The sequence below is a fragment of the Scyliorhinus torazame genome, chromosome 4, assembly GCF_047496885.1.
Source record: "Scyliorhinus torazame isolate Kashiwa2021f chromosome 4, sScyTor2.1, whole genome shotgun sequence".
Classification (NCBI taxonomy): Eukaryota; Metazoa; Chordata; class Chondrichthyes; order Carcharhiniformes; family Scyliorhinidae; genus Scyliorhinus; species Scyliorhinus torazame.
In genome coordinates, this window is record NC_092710.1 from 304,373,468 (window position 1) to 304,383,467 (window position 10,000).

General features: G+C 56.8%; 9 non-coding genes and 3 pseudogenes across 9 annotated transcripts; all 12 read right to left on the reverse strand.

Annotated features, from left to right (window-relative positions):
- Window positions 1-661: 661 nt before the first annotated feature.
- LOC140414393 (5S ribosomal RNA) lies at window positions 662-780 on the reverse strand. The gene has a single exon (XR_011943528.1). It is a non-coding gene; the product is annotated as a 5S ribosomal RNA (ribosomal RNA).
- A 694-nt stretch (window positions 781-1,474) lies between these two features.
- Window positions 1,475-1,593, reverse strand: LOC140412045 (5S ribosomal RNA). The gene has a single exon (XR_011941252.1). It is a non-coding gene; the product is annotated as a 5S ribosomal RNA (ribosomal RNA).
- Window positions 1,594-2,287: 694 nt separating this feature from the next.
- On the reverse strand, window positions 2,288-2,396 carry LOC140415569 (5S ribosomal RNA; annotated as a pseudogene).
- Window positions 2,397-3,090: 694 nt separating this feature from the next.
- LOC140412046 (5S ribosomal RNA) lies at window positions 3,091-3,209 on the reverse strand. Its single transcript, XR_011941253.1, has one exon. It is a non-coding gene; the product is annotated as a 5S ribosomal RNA (ribosomal RNA).
- A 690-nt stretch (window positions 3,210-3,899) lies between these two features.
- Window positions 3,900-4,018, reverse strand: LOC140414394 (5S ribosomal RNA). The gene has a single exon (XR_011943529.1). It is a non-coding gene; the product is annotated as a 5S ribosomal RNA (ribosomal RNA).
- Window positions 4,019-4,712: 694 nt separating this feature from the next.
- Window positions 4,713-4,831, reverse strand: LOC140412047 (5S ribosomal RNA). Its single transcript, XR_011941254.1, has one exon. It is a non-coding gene; the product is annotated as a 5S ribosomal RNA (ribosomal RNA).
- A 694-nt stretch (window positions 4,832-5,525) lies between these two features.
- Window positions 5,526-5,634, reverse strand: LOC140415609 (5S ribosomal RNA; annotated as a pseudogene).
- A 694-nt stretch (window positions 5,635-6,328) lies between these two features.
- On the reverse strand, window positions 6,329-6,447 carry LOC140412048 (5S ribosomal RNA). Its single transcript, XR_011941255.1, has one exon. It is a non-coding gene; the product is annotated as a 5S ribosomal RNA (ribosomal RNA).
- Window positions 6,448-7,141: 694 nt separating this feature from the next.
- LOC140412050 (5S ribosomal RNA) lies at window positions 7,142-7,260 on the reverse strand. Its single transcript, XR_011941256.1, has one exon. It is a non-coding gene; the product is annotated as a 5S ribosomal RNA (ribosomal RNA).
- Window positions 7,261-7,954: 694 nt separating this feature from the next.
- On the reverse strand, window positions 7,955-8,063 carry LOC140415570 (5S ribosomal RNA; annotated as a pseudogene).
- A 694-nt stretch (window positions 8,064-8,757) lies between these two features.
- Window positions 8,758-8,876, reverse strand: LOC140412051 (5S ribosomal RNA). The gene has a single exon (XR_011941257.1). It is a non-coding gene; the product is annotated as a 5S ribosomal RNA (ribosomal RNA).
- A 694-nt stretch (window positions 8,877-9,570) lies between these two features.
- On the reverse strand, window positions 9,571-9,689 carry LOC140413558 (5S ribosomal RNA). The gene has a single exon (XR_011942722.1). It is a non-coding gene; the product is annotated as a 5S ribosomal RNA (ribosomal RNA).
- Window positions 9,690-10,000: the final 311 nt, after the last annotated feature.

Sequence of the window (10,000 nt, forward strand, 5' to 3'; positions counted from 1 at the left end):
GGCCACCCTAGCACCCTCGCCACTTCTTCTTTCCGGTTGTTTTCAATTTTTTCTCTCTCTTTTTCTACTTCTACTTCTACTTCTCCTCCTCTTTCTCTCCTTCTCCTGCTAATTCTAGCCTATATGCCTGATACTCGCTCCCCTTCATGCCATCCCCACCGAGCTCTCTTTTTTCTTCTCCACCTCCTCAAGGAAAACTGCAAGCCCCGCCTACCTCACACCAGCCTGCCGCCTGCACGCTGCTGCCTTTCCACATTGCAACGCTGCGCACTTCTCTCAGCACAGCCAGCACAAGGGTCAGGCAGGCAATGCAAGCCAGCTCTCTCTTCCTTCGCTTTCCACACCAGCCCCAATGCCACAACTTGCATTCATGCGGCGCCTTCAGGCTAGGAGAGAGAACATCCTGCCGACACACTGGCTTGCGGCCACACGGGCCAGCTGGCGTGCCCATCAAAGTGCAGCACGCCAAGGCACACAACCGTGCTGCGTTGCAAAGGCCCGGCAAAGCTGCAGCAGCTGAATGGCCCGACCAAGCCGCCTGCCTGAGTTGAGCCCGCAGGCAAGTGTTGGGAGGAATGGCGAGGACGCAGAGAGCAGCAAAAGGTTGGCCTGCCTCTGGTGTGGAGAGTGCTTGGCGTGAGCAGTCACTGCTGGCCGCAAAAGCCTACTGCACCTGGTATTCCCAGGCGGTCTCCCATCCAAGTACTAACCAGGCCTGAGTCTGCTTAGCTTCCGAGATCAGACGAGATCAAGCGTTTTCAGACTAGTATGGCCGTAGGCATCTGCAGCACCGTCTTCTCGCCTATTCAAGTTGGCCACCCTAGCACCCTCGCCACTTCTTCTTTCCGGTTGTTTTCAATTTTTTCTCTCTCTTTTTCTACTTCTACTTCTACTTCTCCTCCTCTTTCTCTCCTTCTCCTGCTAATTCTAGCCTATATGCCTGATACTCGCTCCCCTTCATGCCGTCCCCACCTTGCTCTCTTTTTTCTTCTCCACCTCCCCAAGGAAAACTGCAAGCCCCGCCCACCTCACACCAGCCTGCCGCCTGCACGCTGCTGCCTTTCCACATTGCAACGCTGCGCACTTCTCTCAGCACAGCCAGCACAAGGGTCAGGCAGGCAATGCAAGCCAGCTCTCTCTTCCTTCGCTTTCCACACCAGCCCCAATGCCACAACTTGCATTCATGCGGCGCCTTCAGGCTAGGAGAGAGAACGTCCTGCCGACACACTGGCTTGCGGCCACACGGGCCAGCTGGCGTGCCCATCAAAGTGCAGCACGCCAAGGCACACAACCGTGCTGCGTTGCAAAGGCCCGGCAAAGCTGCAGCAGCTGAATGGCCCGACCAAGCCGCCTGCCTGAGTTGAGCCCGCAGGCAAGTGTTGGGAGGAATGGCGAGGACGCAGAGAGCAGCAAAAGGTTGGCCTGCCTCTGGTGTGGAGAGTGCTTGGCGTGAGCAGTCACTGCTGGCCGCAATAGCCTACTGCACCTGGTATTCCCAGGCGGTCTCCCATCCAAGTACTAACCAGGCCTGAGTCTGCTTAGCTTCCGAGATCAGACGAGATCGGGCGTTTTCAGACTAGTATGGCCGTAGGCATCTGCAGCACCGTCTTCTCGCCTATTCAAGCTGGCCACCCTAGCACCCTCGCCACTTCTTCTTTCCGGTTGTTTTCAATTTTTTCTCTCTCTTTTTCTACTTCTACTTCTACTTCTCCTCCTCTTTCTCTCCTTCTCCTGCTAATTCTAGCCTATATGCCTGATACTCGCTCCCCTTCATGCCGTCCCCACCTAGCTCTCTTTTTTCTTCTCCACCTCCCCAAGGAAAACTGCAAGCCCCGCCCACCTCACACCAGCCTGCCGCCTGCACGCTGCTGCCTTTCCACATTGCAACGCTGCGCACTTCTCTCAGCACAGCCAGCACAAGGGTCAGGCAGGCAATGCAAGCCAGCTCTCTCTTCCTTCGCTTTCCACACCAGCCCCAATGCCACAACTTGCATTCATGCGGCGCCTTCAGGCTAGGAGAGAGAACGTCCTGCCGACACACTGGCTTGCGGCCACACGGGCCAGCTGGCGTGCCCATCAAAGTGCAGCACGCCAAGGCACACAACCGTGCTGCGTTGCAAAGGCCCGGCAAAGCTGCAGCAGCTGAATGGCCCGACCAAGCCGCCTGCCTGAGTTGAGCCCGCAGGCAAGTGTTGGGAGGAATGGCGAGGACGCAGAGAGCAGCAAAAGGTTGGCCTGCCTCTGGTGTGGAGAGTGCTTGGCGTGAGCAGTCTCTGCTGGCCGCAAAAGCCTACTGCACCTGGTATTCCCAGGCGGTCTCCCATCCAAGTACTAACCAGGCCTGAGTCTGCTTAGCTTCCGAGATCAGGCGTTTTCAGACTAGTATGGCCGTAGGCATCTGCAGCACAGTCTTCTCGCCTATTCAAGCTGGCCACCCTAGCACCCTCGCCACTTCTTCTTTCCGGTTGTTTTCAATTTTTTCTCTCTCTTTTTCTACTTCTACTTCTACTTCTCCTCCTCTTTCTCTCCTTCTCCTGCTAATTCTAGCCTATATGCCTGATACTCGCTCCCCTTCATGCCATCCCCACCGAGCTCTCTTTTTTCTTCTCCACCTCCTCAAGGAAAACTGCAAGCCCCGCCTACCTCACACCAGCCTGCCGCCTGCACGCTGCTGCCTTTCCACATTGCAATGCTGCGCACTTCTCTCAGCACAGCCAGCACAAGGGTCAGGCAGGCAATGCAAGCCAGCTCTCTCTTCCTTCGCTTTCCACACCAGCCCCAATGCCACAACTTGCATTCATGCGGCGCCTTCAGGCTAGGAGAGAGAACATCCTGCCGACACACTGGCTTGCGGCCACACGGGCCAGCTGGCGTGCCCATCAAAGTGCAGCACGCCAAGGCACACAACCGTGCTGCGTTGCAAAGGCCCGGCAAAGCTGCAGCAGCTGAATGGCCCGACCAAGCCGCCTGCCTGAGTTGAGCCCGCAGGCAAGTGTTGGGAGGAATGGCGAGGACGCAGAGAGCAGCAAAAGGTTGGCCTGCCTCTGGTGTGGAGAGTGCTTGGCGTGAGCAGTCACTGCTGGCCGCAAAAGCCTACTGCACCTGGTATTCCCAGGCGGTCTCCCATCCAAGTACTAACCAGGCCTGAGTCTGCTTAGCTTCCGAGATCAGACGAGATCGGGCGTTTTCAGACTAGTATGGCCGTAGGCATCTGCAGCACCGTCTTCTCGCCTATTCAAGCTGGCCACCCTAGCACCCTCGCCACTTCTTCTTTCCGGTTGTTTTCAATTTTTTCTCTCTCTTTTTCTACTTCTACTTCTACTTCTCCTCCTCTTTCTCTCCTTCTCCTGCTAATTCTAGCCTATATGCCTGATACTCGCTCCCCTTCATGCCGTCCCCACCTAGCTCTCTTTTTTCTTCTCCACCTCCCCAAGGAAAACTGCAAGCCCCGCCCACCTCACACCAGCCTGCCGCCTGCACGCTGCTGCCTTTCCACATTGCAACGCTGCGCACTTCTCTCAGCACAGCCAGCACAAGGGTCAGGCAGGCAATGCAAGCCAGCTCTCTCTTCCTTCGCTTTCCACACCAGCCCCAATGCCACAACTTGCATTCATGCGGCGCCTTCAGGCTAGGAGAACGTCCTGCCGACACACTGGCTTGCGGCCACACGGGCCAGCTGGCGGGCCCATCAAAGTGCAGCACGCCAAGGCACCCAACCGTGCTGCGTTGCAAAGGCCCGGCAAAGCTGCAGCAGCTGAATGGCCCGACCAAGCCGCCTGCCTGAGTTGAGCCCGCAGGCAAGTGTTGGGAGGAATGGCGAGGACGCAGAGAGCAGCAAAAGGTTGGCCTGCCTCTGGTGTGGAGAGTGCTTGGCGTGAGCAGTCACTGCTGGCCGCAAAAGCCTACTGCACCTGGTATTCCCAGGCGGTCTCCCATCCAAGTACTAACCAGGCCTGAGTCTGCTTAGCTTCCGAGATCAGACGAGATCAAGCGTTTTCAGACTAGTATGGCCGTAGGCATCTGCAGCACCGTCTTCTCGCCTATTCAAGTTGGCCACCCTAGCACCCTCGCCACTTCTTCTTTCCGGTTGTTTTCAATTTTTTCTCTCTCTTTTTCTACTTCTACTTCTACTTCTCCTCCTCTTTCTCTCCTTCTCCTGCTAATTCTAGCCTATATGCCTGATACTCGCTCCCCTTCATGCCGTCCCCACCTTGCTCTCTTTTTTCTTCTCCACCTCCCCAAGGAAAACTGCAAGCCCCGCCCACCTCACACCAGCCTGCCGCCTGCACGCTGCTGCCTTTCCACATTGCAACGCTGCGCACTTCTCTCAGCACAGCCAGCACAAGGGTCAGGCAGGCAATGCAAGCCAGCTCTCTCTTCCTTCGCTTTCCACACCAGCCCCAATGCCACAACTTGCATTCATGCGGCGCCTTCAGGCTAGGAGAGAGAACGTCCTGCCGACACACTGGCTTGCGGCCACACGGGCCAGCTGGCGTGCCCATCAAAGTGCAGCACGCCAAGGCACACAACCGTGCTGCGTTGCAAAGGCCCGGCAAAGCTGCAGCAGCTGAATGGCCCGACCAAGCCGCCTGCCTGAGTTGAGCCCGCAGGCAAGTGTTGGGAGGAATGGCGAGGACGCAGAGAGCAGCAAAAGGTTGGCCTGCCTCTGGTGTGGAGAGTGCTTGGCGTGAGCAGTCACTGCTGGCCGCAAAAGCCTACTGCACCTGGTATTCCCAGGCGGTCTCCCATCCAAGTACTAACCAGGCCTGAGTCTGCTTAGCTTCCGAGATCAGACGAGATCGGGCGTTTTCAGACTAGTATGGCCGTAGGCATCTGCAGCACCGTCTTCTCGCCTATTCAAGCTGGCCACCCTAGCACCCTCGCCACTTCTTCTTTCCGGTTGTTTTCAATTTTTTCTCTCTCTTTTTCTACTTCTACTTCTACTTCTCCTCCTCTTTCTCTCCTTCTCCTGCTAATTCTAGCCTATATGCCTGATACTCGCTCCCCTTCATGCCGTCCCCACCTAGCTCTCTTTTTTCTTCTCCACCTCCCCAAGGAAAACTGCAAGCCCCGCCCACCTCACACCAGCCTGCCGCCTGCACGCTGCTGCCTTTCCACATTGCAACGCTGCGCACTTCTCTCAGCACAGCCAGCACAAGGGTCAGGCAGGCAATGCAAGCCAGCTCTCTCTTCCTTCGCTTTCCACACCAGCCCCAATGCCACAACTTGCATTCATGCGGCGCCTTCAGGCTAGGAGAGAGAACGTCCTGCCGACACACTGGCTTGCGGCCACACGGGCCAGCTGGCGTGCCCATCAAAGTGCAGCACGCCAAGGCACACAACCGTGCTGCGTTGCAAAGGCCCGGCAAAGCTGCAGCAGCTGAATGGCCCGACCAAGCCGCCTGCCTGAGTTGAGCCCGCAGGCAAGTGTTGGGAGGAATGGCGAGGACGCAGAGAGCAGCAAAAGGTTGGCCTGCCTCTGGTGTGGAGAGTGCTTGGCGTGAGCAGTCTCTGCTGGCCGCAAAAGCCTACTGCACCTGGTATTCCCAGGCGGTCTCCCATCCAAGTACTAACCAGGCCTGAGTCTACTTAGCTTCCGAGATCAGGCGTTTTCAGACTAGTATGGCCGTAGGCATCTGCAGCACAGTCTTCTCGCCTATTCAAGCTGGCCACCCTAGCACCCTCGCCACTTCTTCTTTCCGGTTGTTTTCAATTTTTTCTCTCTCTTTTTCTACTTCTACTTCTACTTCTCCTCCTCTTTCTCTCCTTCTCCTGCTAATTCTAGCCTATATGCCTGATACTCGCTCCCCTTCATGCCATCCCCACCGAGCTCTCTTTTTTCTTCTCCACCTCCTCAAGGAAAACTGCAAGCCCCGCCTACCTCACACCAGCCTGCCGCCTGCACGCTGCTGCCTTTCCACATTGCAACGCTGCGCACTTCTCTCAGCACAGCCAGCACAAGGGTCAGGCAGGCAATGCAAGCCAGCTCTCTCTTCCTTCGCTTTCCACACCAGCCCCAATGCCACAACTTGCATTCATGCGGCGCCTTCAGGCTAGGAGAGAGAACATCCTGCCGACACACTGGCTTGCGGCCACACGGGCCAGCTGGCGTGCCCATCAAAGTGCAGCACGCCAAGGCACACAACCGTGCTGCGTTGCAAAGGCCCGGCAAAGCTGCAGCAGCTGAATGGCCCGACCAAGCCGCCTGCCTGAGTTGAGCCCGCAGGCAAGTGTTGGGAGGAATGGCGAGGACGCAGAGAGCAGCAAAAGGTTGGCCTGCCTCTGGTGTGGAGAGTGCTTGGCGTGAGCAGTCACTGCTGGCCGCAAAAGCCTACTGCACCTGGTATTCCCAGGCGGTCTCCCATCCAAGTACTAACCAGGCCTGAGTCTGCTTAGCTTCCGAGATCAGACGAGATCGGGCGTTTTCAGACTAGTATGGCCGTAGGCATCTGCAGCACCGTCTTCTCGCCTATTCAAGTTGGCCACCCTAGCACCCTCGCCACTTCTTCTTTCCGGTTGTTTTCAATTTTTTCTCTCTCTTTTTCTACTTCTACTTCTACTTCTCCTCCTCTTTCTCTCCTTCTCCTGCTAATTCTAGCCTATATGCCTGATACTCGCTCCCCTTCATGCCGTCCCCACCTTGCTCTCTTTTTTCTTCTCCACCTCCCCAAGGAAAACTGCAAGCCCCGCCCACCTCACACCAGCCTGCCGCCTGCACGCTGCTGCCTTTCCACATTGCAACGCTGCGCACTTCTCTCAGCACAGCCAGCACAAGGGTCAGGCAGGCAATGCAAGCCAGCTCTCTCTTCCTTCGCTTTCCACACCAGCCCCAATGCCACAACTTGCATTCATGCGGCGCCTTCAGGCTAGGAGAGAGAACGTCCTGCCGACACACTGGCTTGCGGCCACACGGGCCAGCTGGCGTGCCCATCAAAGTGCAGCACGCCAAGGCACACAACCGTGCTGCGTTGCAAAGGCCCGGCAAAGCTGCAGCAGCTGAATGGCCCGACCAAGCCGCCTGCCTGAGTTGAGCCCGCAGGCAAGTGTTGGGAGGAATGGCGAGGACGCAGAGAGCAGCAAAAGGTTGGCCTGCCTCTGGTGTGGAGAGTGCTTGGCGTGAGCAGTCACTGCTGGCCGCAATAGCCTACTGCACCTGGTATTCCCAGGCGGTCTCCCATCCAAGTACTAACCAGGCCTGAGTCTGCTTAGCTTCCGAGATCAGACGAGATCGGGCGTTTTCAGACTAGTATGGCCGTAGGCATCTGCAGCACCGTCTTCTCGCCTATTCAAGCTGGCCACCCTAGCACCCTCGCCACTTCTTCTTTCCGGTTGTTTTCAATTTTTTCTCTCTCTTTTTCTACTTCTACTTCTACTTCTCCTCCTCTTTCTCTCCTTCTCCTGCTAATTCTAGCCTATATGCCTGATACTCGCTCCCCTTCATGCCGTCCCCACCTAGCTCTCTTTTTTCTTCTCCACCTCCCCAAGGAAAACTGCAAGCCCCGCCCACCTCACACCAGCCTGCCGCCTGCACGCTGCTGCCTTTCCACATTGCAACGCTGCGCACTTCTCTCAGCACAGCCAGCACAAGGGTCAGGCAGGCAATGCAAGCCAGCTCTCTCTTCCTTCGCTTTCCACACCAGCCCCAATGCCACAACTTGCATTCATGCGGCGCCTTCAGGCTAGGAGAGAGAACGTCCTGCCGACACACTGGCTTGCGGCCACACGGGCCAGCTGGCGTGCCCATCAAAGTGCAGCACGCCAAGGCACACAACCGTGCTGCGTTGCAAAGGCCCGGCAAAGCTGCAGCAGCTGAATGGCCCGACCAAGCCGCCTGCCTGAGTTGAGCCCGCAGGCAAGTGTTGGGAGGAATGGCGAGGACGCAGAGAGCAGCAAAAGGTTGGCCTGCCTCTGGTGTGGAGAGTGCTTGGCGTGAGCAGTCTCTGCTGGCCGCAAAAGCCTACTGCACCTGGTATTCCCAGGCGGTCTCCCATCCAAGTACTAACCAGGCCTGAGTCTGCTTAGCTTCCGAGATCAGGCGTTTTCAGACTAGTATGGCCGTAGGCATCTGCAGCACAGTCTTCTCGCCTATTCAAGCTGGCCACCCTAGCACCCTCGCCACTTCTTCTTTCCGGTTGTTTTCAATTTTTTCTCTCTCTTTTTCTACTTCTACTTCTACTTCTCCTCCTCTTTCTCTCCTTCTCCTGCTAATTCTAGCCTATATGCCTGATACTCGCTCCCCTTCATGCCATCCCCACCGAGCTCTCTTTTTTCTTCTCCACCTCCTCAAGGAAAACTGCAAGCCCCGCCTACCTCACACCAGCCTGCCGCCTGCACGCTGCTGCCTTTCCACATTGCAATGCTGCGCACTTCTCTCAGCACAGCCAGCACAAGGGTCAGGCAGGCAATGCAAGCCAGCTCTCTCTTCCTTCGCTTTCCACACCAGCCCCAATGCCACAACTTGCATTCATGCGGCGCCTTCAGGCTAGGAGAGAGAACATCCTGCCGACACACTGGCTTGCGGCCACACGGGCCAGCTGGCGTGCCCATCAAAGTGCAGCACGCCAAGGCACACAACCGTGCTGCGTTGCAAAGGCCCGGCAAAGCTGCAGCAGCTGAATGGCCCGACCAAGCCGCCTGCCTGAGTTGAGCCCGCAGGCAAGTGTTGGGAGGAATGGCGAGGACGCAGAGAGCAGCAAAAGGTTGGCCTGCCTCTGGTGTGGAGAGTGCTTGGCGTGAGCAGTCACTGCTGGCCGCAAAAGCCTACTGCACCTGGTATTCCCAGGCGGTCTCCCATCCAAGTACTAACCAGGCCTGAGTCTGCTTAGCTTCCGAGATCAGACGAGATCGGGCGTTTTCAGACTAGTATGGCCGTAGGCATCTGCAGCACCGTCTTCTCGCCTATTCAAGCTGGCCACCCTAGCACCCTCGCCACTTCTTCTTTCCGGTTGTTTTCAATTTTTTCTCTCTCTTTTTCTACTTCTACTTCTACTTCTCCTCCTCTTTCTCTCCTTCTCCTGCTAATTCTAGCCTATATGCCTGATACTCGCTCCCCTTCATGCCGTCCCCACCTAGCTCTCTTTTTTCTTCTCCACCTCCCCAAGGAAAACTGCAAGCCCCGCCCACCTCACACCAGCCTGCCGCCTGCACGCTGCTGCCTTTCCACATTGCAACGCTGCGCACTTCTCTCAGCACAGCCAGCACAAGGGTCAGGCAGGCAATGCAAGCCAGCTCTCTCTTCCTTCGCTTTCCACACCAGCCCCAATGCCACAACTTGCATTCATGCGGCGCCTTCAGGCTAGGAGAGAGAACATCCTGCCGACACACTGGCTTGCGGCCACACGGGCCAGCTGGCGTGCCCATCAAAGTGCAGCACGCCAAGGCACACAACCGTGCTGCGTTGCAAAGGCCCGGCAAAGCTGCAGCAGCTGAATGGCCCGACCAAGCCGCCTGCCTGAGTTGAGCCCGCAGGCAAGTGTTGGGAGGAATGGCGAGGACGCAGAGAGCAGCAAAAGGTTGGCCTGCCTCTGGTGTGGAGAGTGCTTGGCGTGAGCAGTCACTGCTGGCCGCAAAAGCCTACTGCACCTGGTATTCCCAGGCGGTCTCCCATCCAAGTACTAACCAGGCCTGAGTCTGCTTAGCTTCCGAGATCAGACGAGATCGGGCGTTTTCAGACTAGTATGGCCGTAGGAATCTGCAGCACCGTCTTCTCGCCTATTCAAGCTGGCCACCCTAGCACCCTCGCCACTTCTTCTTTCCGGTTGTTTTCAATTTTTTCTCTCTCTTTTTCTACTTCTACTTCTACTTCTCCTCCTCTTTCTCTCCTTCTCCTGCTAATTCTAGCCTATATGCCTGATACTCGCTCCCCTTCATGCCGTCCCCACCTAGCTCTCTTTTTTCTTCTCCACCTCCCCAAGGAAAACTGCAAGCCCCGCCCACCTCACACCAGCCTGCCGCCTGCACGCTGCTGCCTTTCCACATTGCAACGCTGCGCACTTCTCTC